Source organism: Ambystoma mexicanum, chromosome 5q, assembly GCF_040938575.1.
Source record: "Ambystoma mexicanum isolate Mex_15411 chromosome 5q, UKY_AmexF1_1, whole genome shotgun sequence".
Classification (NCBI taxonomy): Eukaryota; Metazoa; Chordata; class Amphibia; order Caudata; family Ambystomatidae; genus Ambystoma; species Ambystoma mexicanum.
The window spans coordinates 163,504,070-163,514,751 of NC_090933.1; positions in this window are offsets into that span (position 1 = coordinate 163,504,070).

Below are 10,682 nucleotides of genomic sequence, written 5' to 3' on the forward strand. Positions count from 1 at the left end.
TATCGCTGTTAGGTTTGCTGGATGCTGAGGCCCACTGAGAAGAGTTCTCAGTTTGTGGGTTTAGGCCCTTGCTTTGAGTTCTGAATCAAGTTATTTGGAGTTTTAAAGTCTAAGTGTTGAATCTAGTATCTTCTGGATGTTGTGTGGTCCGGCAGAGCGCGTTGCAGCAAATGGAATTGAATGTCCCTATCTGTCCTGACTGTCTGCTTTTATGTGTTTTGAAAGTGGGTGTGTGTGCAGCATCACTAGCCAGCCCCTCTCTCAACTGCCCATTGGCCCAATTCTCCCCTCTCCCATGATTGGGGAAGGAACTGTGAGTCAGAGTGATGCTGTAGGTTTTATGGGTCAGAGGATCCTCCCCTGGTCAGTTTGCCCACAAAATCTATATTTGATCAAATGCACACTTCATAGATACACAGTGGTTTGAAATTATATGCATCCATCATGCATTTACTGATGGTAGCCCCTGTTCAAACTCTGCTCTTCCTGGGGGCTTGCATTCAGAAATGGCGATATTTTGTGCTTTTTAGTGGTTTTGCAACATCGGATTTTTCTCCAGATTTGTACACATGTACACGGCCTGTCCATACATACTCCAGTAAATTAACATGTCTCTAGCTTAAACACAGGGGCCCTCATTACGACCCTGGCGGAAATCGAAAAACGATGGCGGAAATGCAATACCGCCATCGAATAGCGCTCGGTGCGACTATGACCCGTCACCGCAAAGTACGAAGCCATTAGTGACACCGTAGTGAACGCCAACGCTAACTGCACCAAGTACGCGCGTGCGCGCCATGCCAAACCGTAAATACCACCATGGCGCAAGGGTACGCGAATTCCGACCCTAGCGGACATGTACCTAACGCCATCAAGCATGGCGGAAAGTACCATTCCGCCATGGTGAGAAGTACGGCATCGCGAATCAACCGTAAACGGCCCCACTGAGTGCCTGTACACCGCTCCCTGCCCACAAAGTACAACTCCCCGTAGGTGCAATGAAGTCACAATGCAACCAGTGAAATGTACAAGTCACCCATGCATGCCAACGAACAAAAGAAACACAAGAGGGGCCAATGGGAGCTGCAGGGCACAGATGGCACGAATACAGAAGCCATTCCAATGGACATGACCACAGTCCCCCCCCCAGAAACGCACGCAAACACAGGCACCTGTGACCAGCAATATTCCGAAAATCACATCATTCCACCAGTCCACCTGGCTGACCGGCATCTGTTACACAAAACCCAATCCCCCGCCCCTGAGCATGACAACATTCAAACTGTCATATTGGCAGCCCCCATCCCTGACCTCACTGGGCTTCGTAGGCAAACGCGCCCAGCACAGTACCACGCAACTAAACTCCGAAGCTGGAACCCAATGCAGATCTCCTCACAATACATCGCTCCCCAAATAGGAATATGCCACATCACTCGCAAAGAAGAACGCTACACGGCCCATATCAGAATAGAAATTTAATGCACAACAAAATCACCAAGCCCATACAGCCATTAGGCCATGAACTCCAAAACACATTTCACCATTGTGGGCTGCATCCGCAAGAAATGACCAGCTACTACTTGTGTGACGCCCTGTTCCATCATGGTACACAGAGCCACATTCACGTACGAAAAGGCAACATGGAAGCGCACAGAACCGCAGGGCCGTCCCAATGGGGAGGCACTAGTCCAGCTGAAAGGCCGAAATGTTGCTCCGAGCCACTAGTACTGCGTGAGGGCATGTGGCCCATTGGCGATCGTCCCATAAGATCGTAATGCTGCTCCACTGATTAACACGAAGCAGCAGGTGTCGGGAGTAAAAGCCATCTGCAGGAGTGGCATACAGATGGCAGTGGCAAAAGGGGAGGAGATACCTGTCAACCAAAAGAAAAGAAAAATAACAGAATGGCCATCAGAACTACATTCGAACAACTCACTTCAATGATCACACTAAATCCACAGCCATATGCATGCTAGCCCACTCCAAAGGATCATCACCACCCCAAAACCACTTGCGACTCATAACCATCTATATCGAGGTGTAAACACCATCACAAACGAGTGTACCTGTGCATGCGTCTGTCAAAACAGAATCCATCAGATGGGAATGTTAACGTGCATGGACACAAGTGTCTGAAGGCGCGTCGAGACAGGGAGGGCTCAACAAGGCCAGATAGACGATGGTCCCACTATGGCAGCCCTGCATCACATAGCGCAGGGGAGGCGGATAGATTCCAAGAAGCCCTGTACATGGCAAACTCTGTATCAAATCATCTGCCCATGCATCCATTCATCATTCCCTCATCCCGGTATAAAAACGCCTGAATATTTACTCACATAACATTAGAAATATCCATTGAGTCTGTGCGTTATGCAGCCTGCAAAATCCACAGTGCCCCAGCCCGGAATTCCAGTGTTGTGAAGTAACATGTATTTGGGAACGTCCGGCCTCATCGCCCACGTCGCTATTGCGCATCCCAAACTATTCATATCAATCATTGCATCCTCGCCATGGCCCCTGTCTCAAGGACATTGAACAATAGAACGTTATATTTGCAGTCAGACCTGTGGGCATCTCCTCGCCGCTAGCTGAAAACCGAAAGCGCCGCCCTTCGAATTCCTCATTTGCAACATCACGTCGAAAAGGCATCTGTGGCCGTTTGAAATCACAAATTAATCCATCTAGTGCGGCTGTGTGTGAAAATGGCAACTGCCTTCACCCACAAATGGGACGCCCCGCCCGTCGGTGCAACTCGGTACAGTGATGCATGAGGGCCCACCGTTACTCGAGTACTACGTTCCACTGACCCTTCACAAGTCTGTTCGCGACTGCAAAGATTGTATGTGAAACAATGGGACCATAGCCGAATGTACATATCAACAAATGTTACACGGCCATCGGGTACAAATACATGATTGCAATAGCAAGATGCCATTACTCGAATTGCAGCGTTGTGTGCGGGACGTGCTCGGCCAAAGGGGAGAGCAGCTTGCACAGGTGGAATGAATCACCACAGGTGGAGGCCATACAGCCTGAAAACACATAAATTGCACACCCAGTCTCCTCCCACAACCACACCCACTCCGAAATACTACCGGCAGGACTCGCGATGTTGGCCCTGGGGGACCTGATAGCACTGCAAGTACTCCAACTCCAAGAAGAAGACGAACACCAACTACAACCGGCCGCACGGAGGGGACGCAGGAGGAGGAGGAGGCCAAGGCAGGGCCAGCAAGGGCCGCCAGCACAGCCACTACCACCACGCAGGCAGCCCGCAATCCCACGCCTCCGAGCACATCCGTTCAACCTCACTGATGAGCAGATCCACACCCTCTACCGTTTGGACCGGGACACCATAGCCGCCATTGTGGACATGACACAGGCTGACCTTGTCAGCATGATAGATAGCCCAACCGCCATCCCACCCCTACTGAAGGTGGTGTCTGTACTACACTTCCTGGCCACAGGCACCTACCAGCACACAGTCGGACAGTTGCATGGCATTTCTCAGCCACTGTTCTCACGGACACTATTGCAAGTGCTCGATGCCCTCCTGCAGCACGCAGACGACTACATCTCTCTACCACGCTCGGAGCAGGAAATTACCAACACAAAAGTGGGATTCCATGCACTTGCCGGCATACCGGGTTGCATTGGTGCCATCGACTGCACCCATGTGGAATTGGTCGTCCCACATGCCATGGAGGCCCAGTACCGCAACCGAAAACAATTTCATTCCCTGAATGTACAAATGGTGTGTGACTCCAACAGGATCATTACACATTGTTGTGCCCGATTCCCTGGATCAACCCATGATTCTATGGTCTTGAGGAACTCTACAATACCACGCTACATGGAGCGACACGCAGGGAACAGATCCTGGCTACTCGGTGAGTCTCATTACATGCATGATAATGTGGGGTATGTGATTCGGCAATGACCTGGCAGGAAGGGGGGGGGGTGTGCGTACGTAGCAATGGCATTCCACATCATACGTTTATCGTCCACATACAGGTGATGCTGGATATCCACTGAAGAGATGGCTCCTCACACCAGTCCGGAACCCACGGGACCAGCATGAGGAGGACTACAACCATGCCCACTCACGTACCCGTGTAGTCATTGAACAGGCATTCGGCCTACTGAAGACTCGTTTCCGCTGCCTCAGCAGGTCTGGCGGGGCACTCCTGTACCGCCATGAGAAGGTTGCAAAGATGGTCATGGCATGTGTCATGCTCCACAACATGTGCGTACGTAGAAATGTGCCCATGCCCCCTGACGCAGAACTGCAAGCACCTGAAGATGGTCATGATGAGGGTGGGGATGTGGCAGCACCTCAAGGAGTCTGCGAGGCACCGGAGGGCCGTGACATTCGTCAGCATCTCATTGATGCATGCTTCTAGCACTCACGCCTGGTGGCTGATACATGGACACGGTACTCGTGGCACTGTGTGTGTCTGGTACATGCACAATATGGACTGTACGCCTATGATGGCCTAGTACACAAAGATCATTGTCCACACATCTCATTGGTTGATCGTGCACTGTTTATGGCATATGTGATATCATGTTGAACACCCTATCGACCCGCCACCCAAGTGAGCCCAACACACCCCCTCCACCCTCCTACCTCCCCCCGAACACCAGTGTCCAAAGATGCTCATTGTCAGTGGGCTGTCGCTATTGCAAGCCCCCTCTGCGGGTATCAGGGGCACCCCTGCCTGTGGAGCGCAGGTTCCTCCCAGATCTACGTTGGGGGCTGCCCTGGACGGAACTTGCAACGGATGATGTCTCTGCCTGCTCACGTCCATGCATGTCCCTAAGTGTTTGTGAGAGCTCAGTGAGCACACGGCGCACTGCGGCAAGTTCGGCACATACGTCTTTGGACGTCGCATGCAGTTCCCCCCTCAGGCTCTCGGTGCTTCTCTCCATTTGGACTCTCAGGCTCTCGGTGCTCCTCTCCATTTGGACTCTCAGGCTCTCGGTGCTACTCTCCATTTGGACTCTCAGGCTCTCGGTGCTACTCTCCATTTGTGCCCTTAGTGTCTCTGTACTTCTCTCCATTTCTGCCCTAAGTGTCTCAGTTGATGTTTCTATGTCTGCCTTAGTGCCCCCACATTCATCGGCATGGTCCTTGAGGAGCATGGCCAGTTGCTGCTGTTGCACGATTAACTGGTCGAGGGACTGTTGCCTCTGCTGGGCCATGGCCATTTGCGGGGGTGTCACAGAGGGGCTGTTGACCTCATGTTGCCTTGCCACAGGGCTTGTGGGGGATGGCCAGTCGTCGTCTTGTGGGTGCCCCTGCGTGGTATCCTCATGTTGTACGGGATGGGACAGACAGGGGGATTGGGACAGGTCATGGATGGATCTGACTTCGACATCCACGTCTTCTGTGTCGGAGCATGCTGCCATCAATGGGGTGTCACCTATGGTGCTGCTGCCACCAGAGGCAGTGCCTTCTGTGGCATCCGTTGGGGGGACCTGTGGTGGTGGTGTTGTGGGCATGCTGGCTGCTGGGGTGCCTGTTGATGTTCCCTCCTCTGTGCTGCCACCTGATTTGTGCTGCTGCCGTGTCTTGATGCGTGCAGCTGAGGTGGAGGGTCTTTGGCCGTTGGTCTTGGCCCTCTTTGCAGGTGTGCTGGTAGGGGTGTCCTGATGCTCGTCGTTTGGATCGGACCCTGTGGTGGAGTAAAGGAGGGCGAGGGTTATTAATGGGTCTGTGGGTATTGGAATGGCATTGTATCACATGCATTGGGGTGGTACCTGAGGGTGATTTGGGTCGGGGCCTTGGAGGTGCTTTCATTTGTGTGTGGAGTGAGGGTGCAGTTGTTTGGCAGCCTGCAGTTAGGGTGTGCCTGCTGCACGTGTAGTGGGTGTTTTAGGGGTTTTTAATAATTTATGTATTTATTGTGAGTTTTAAAGTGCGCTATCAGGCCGATGTGTGTGGACGTTCTCCTGGACATGTGTTTCTGTTGCACTATGTGGACACATGGTACTTCACATGATTGGACATTGTGGATTTAGCATTGTTTTATTTGGCCCACCTACCTGAATCTTCGGATGTCTGCACTCCTTTCTCCATCCCTCCGACTCCCTCTATGCTCTCCATTCCGATGGTGGAGGCACAGATTTCTTCCCAGGGGGTCAACTTGATGGGTGATTCAGGACCTCCCCCGGTGGCTGTGGCAATGTTGCGGTTGGCAGAAAGTATGCTGCGGACGCGTATCCGCAGGTCGTCCCATCGCTTTCTGCATTGCTGTGGGTTGCGGGGTGCGGTCCCCACCGCACTTACCCGCTGTGCCACCAGAGCCCATATGGCCTTCTTGTTCGCAGGTGCCGTCCTGGTCATTTGCGTGGAGAAGACGACGGCAGCATTCTCCTGGAGGGTCTCTGTTAGCACGGTGAGTTCCTCACGGGAGAAGTGGACCTGCCGCTTGCGGTCGCACGCTTTCTTCGCTACTTTTCCCATTTTTCTTGGTTTCGCTAGTGTGGATGACGGGTTGGGGTGTGTCTCAGGGTAGTGTTTTTAGTGGTTGTGTGGATTTTGTGGTTTTATAGGTGTACGGCGGGATGTTTCCCGTTCCGGGCCCATGTTTTTACTTCCGTTTCCGTATATTTACGGTCACCGTACTTTCCGGTTGGCGCTCCCTGCGGTGTCCGCTGTGATGGGTGGCGGTATTGCACCTAGGGCGCCGTACGGCGGCGGTGTGGGCCGTTTTGGGGTCATTTCCGCCATCGCGGACTTTGCACTTCCGCCATGGCGTGGTGCTCGTGCCCGATGGGTCGGAATGGGCCGCACTTTGCTCCATCGTGCAATGGCGGAAACGCTATTTACGCTGTGGCGGTCCGGTCAGTCACTTTCCGCCAGGGTCGTAATGAGGGCCAGGGTCTGTAGTATACATAAATAGCAGGGTTTTGCCCCAGAACATTACACAAATTGGAGTTTGGGCTTGAATTGAAGGTACATTTTTTAAATTAAGGCTCTCAAAGTTATACATTTCTGTCATTTGATTACAAAGAGTTATCAGTGTTTCTGTAAATATATATTTTGCTTTCAATTCAGTTCTCAGAGTGTTGGAGTCCGCCGCCAAGACTTGGGTGGGTCAGTCACATGTGTCTTCTGGCAGGCAGGCCTTTGTTGACAGGAAACAGTCAAAATCAACATATCCTATTCAATTGCAAGAGCCTATTGTGTGGTCTCCAGGAGGCTCCCAGCCAGTCTGCCTTCTATCAATCAAGAGGTCATGTGAGATTCTAACTCCTGGTGTGAATCTCTGGAGGTGAGAGGGTTTCCCAGGCTTCAGGCCTCTGGGAACAGCATGTGGGTAATTTTTAATTAAAATGCAGCCTTTGAAGTCAGCTGAGTCAAATCCCTTTGTCAGCAACTGCACTCAGTTCTCCTGTCAGAGTTTAGACCGCCAGCGCCGCCTTGAGGATTTTGTTGGTACTGCATGCAATTTTGGGATCTTTCTTGGATTAATGCATTCCAAACAGGAATGGTTCTTACATGGTAGTAAATAATCCTTGCTTAACATTGTTTTGATGGGGCTCCTTACAGTAAAATGGTTATGTGGAACCCCACAAAAGGGTTGAATCTTTAAAGTGGTCCAATGAGTCACGATTTCAGCAACTTTTTGACATCAGTAACAGTGGATTTTGTTAACAAAGATCTTTCTTTACACTGGTGGGTGGCAAGTTAGGTAACCATTTTGGCGTGCGCACAAACTGCGTGGTTCTCCTGGATTCTGGCGCACTTGTGGGCTTTTTGGCCATCTTGAATTTTCTAAGCCCACAGCACCAAATGTTGCAGCATGATAGCTCAAACGTGGGTCAGGACACCCAACAACCCGCCCTAAGGGCTTTTTAGCAGCTGGTATCAAGTAGACAGTAAACCGATCAAGTAATGGCCTATCACGAAGACATACTTCCAGCAGCATTAAAATATCAAAGTCTACTTTGTTAACAGGGCTTCCTAGGTCATTAAATAATCAGACAAAGCCCCTGCAATTCAAAGAAAAGACTAATTTCATACTTGTTATAAGAACATGGGTTGTTTGTACTTAATGGGGGTAATTCATAGAATTCATCGCACAAGTGGTGCACGCGGCTGGCGCTCAGAGTGCGCGTGCAGCAGTCTGCACAGCTGCGTGCGGCAAAACCCATTTTAGCACACAGTATATTCATGGATACTTAGGTCCATAACCAGCCATGGCGCAGCAACCCTGCAGCAGCGCCAGTTACGCCCCCAACCCCGCCCCGTGCGCCAAAAACATTGTCCAAATCAGTACATGGCGCAAAGGCCAGTGGACCAGCATACAGCCCCCCAACCATGAAAACGCATGGAAAACTCCCCGCGCATCCCTCCGAATACGTGTACCCCGCTGCGTCAGGTAAAATGTGTGGAAAAAGTCCCCCCTGTGGTGTGGGCTGCTTGTGGGGCATGGGGAGGGTGGATGGGCTGCCTGCGGGTCATGGACTGGGGTGATGGGCTGCCTGTGGGGCATGGACTGGGGTGATGGGCTGCCCACCCCACCCACCATTGACGGGCACCTGCGAGCAGACCCCGACTCATGTCCCCCACCCCACCCATCATTGACGGGCACCTGTCAACTGGCCCCGACTCATGTCCCCTACCCCACCCACCATTGACGGGCACCTGCCAGCAGGCCCTGACTCATGTCACCCACCCCACCCACCACTGACGGGCACCTGCCTGCAGGCCCTGACTCATGTCCTCCACTGCTCCCACCGACACGCCATTGACGGGCAACTGCCAGCAGGCCCTGACTCATGTCCCCCACCCCACCTACCATTGACGGGGACCTTCCAGCAGGCCCTGACTCATGTCCCCCACCCAAACCACCCACCCACCATTGACAGGCACCTGCCAGCATGCCCCGACACATGTCCCTCACCCACCGAAGTTGATGGGCACATGCCAGCAGGCCCCGACTCATGTCCTCCCCCCACCCAACCACCCACCATTGACAGGCACCTGCCAGCAGGCCCTGACTCATGTCCCCCACCCCACCCACAACTGACGGGCACCTGCCAGCAGGCCCTGACTCATGTCCTCCACTACTCCCACCGACACGCCATTGACGGGCAACTGCCCGAAATGTATTCCAAAACGTAATGAAAAAACATAATGAAAATTCAAACTAGCAAATTAAGAAATAATTAAAGCAAAAAAAAATAGAAAAATCCAATGTAAAACAAAAATCCACAACAGGAAAAAAGAGTGGTCCATTACCAATGTCCAAATAAAGTACATACATTTTTTTAAAAAAAACATTGGTCCACGGATGTCCAAAGAATGAAAGTATGTACAAGTCCAGAACTATATACAATGGAAGTCCAAAGGGTCCATGATCCCCAAACAAAAGGAAACCAACAAAAAAGTCCTATGAATATAAAACTATATACATAAAGTGGAGCAAAGTCCATGAACTCCAAAAAAAAGATAAAACAAAGGAAACCTAACCCTAAAGAACTATGTACAAAGGCGGCGGGCAAGTCCTACGGCTCACTTTTTGATGTTCCGGGCCAGGGCATCATCGAACTTCACGTCGCTGTTCCGGAGGCGGGCCTCTTCCCTGGCCTCGAGGTCTCGCAGGGATGCATCCATGGCCTCCTCCAACTCCCTGCGAGTTGCCTCGAGGCACTCAGCCCGCCTCAATGCCCTGCACATGGAGTTCTCCGCCCTGACCATAGTGAGCTGTGCCTCCTCTGCCCGCTGCCGCTCCGCATCTATCTGCTGGCCGAACCGCTGCCACACGGAACACACTCCCAATCCAGGATCCTCCTGCCCTCCAGCCGATGCCTGCTCCTGTGATGTTCATGGCCCCGAGTCATCATCGCTCCCACCCTGAGCCTGCTGCTGTTCATATGTCCTGCCTGTCGATGCCTGCACATCCTCCTCTTGCTGGGGTCCAGTTGGTGGGGTGGCCACCCCTGCTGGACCTCCGACCCCCGACTGTGGCAGGATGTGTCCTCCACCAGCCTGGCCGCTGGCTCTGGGGCAGCTCCACAGGGTGCCCAGGTGATACGTGGGCAGTAAAATGGCACGGAGGATGACTGGCGCATAGGGGGTTCAGTTGAGTAGTGGCCCGCTAGAAGATACAGCACACAGAGGAACCCAGCGCCAGTGACCTGTCCAGGTAGGCTGATGCGGTCAATGAGGTATTCAAAATGATGTGCATTGTCCACACGAGAACTCTGCACGTCATCCCGGATACCACGTTGGCGCAACGCCACCCCAGCTAGGACAGGCTCAATCCGGTCATGGATTGCCACATCCGCTGGGAGAGGAAGGCCAGTTGTTGTTCGCGCATCCCCTCCCTGAAAATGGGTCTGGACGAAGGCATCCCTACTGGTGCGGGATGATGCAGTCAAAGGATCGGGGACAGGATTACACAGAGGCACCTCCATGGAAACCTGTGCTGCCTCCTGTCCCTGCCCCTGGACTGCACCACTAGCACCAGTGGAATCCCTCTCTCCAGGCCCTGTGCATGGGCCTTCCATGGCCTCCTCCTCAATCGAATCCCCCACCAACCTGAATGACTCGGTGCAATCTTCCTCCATAGGCCCCTGTGGGGGCTCAGCTGCCCCTTCTGCTGCCGAGGCATCCACCTCCAATCTCCGCCTCTTAGACCTTCCCTCGGCAGCTGCGGCCATGGACA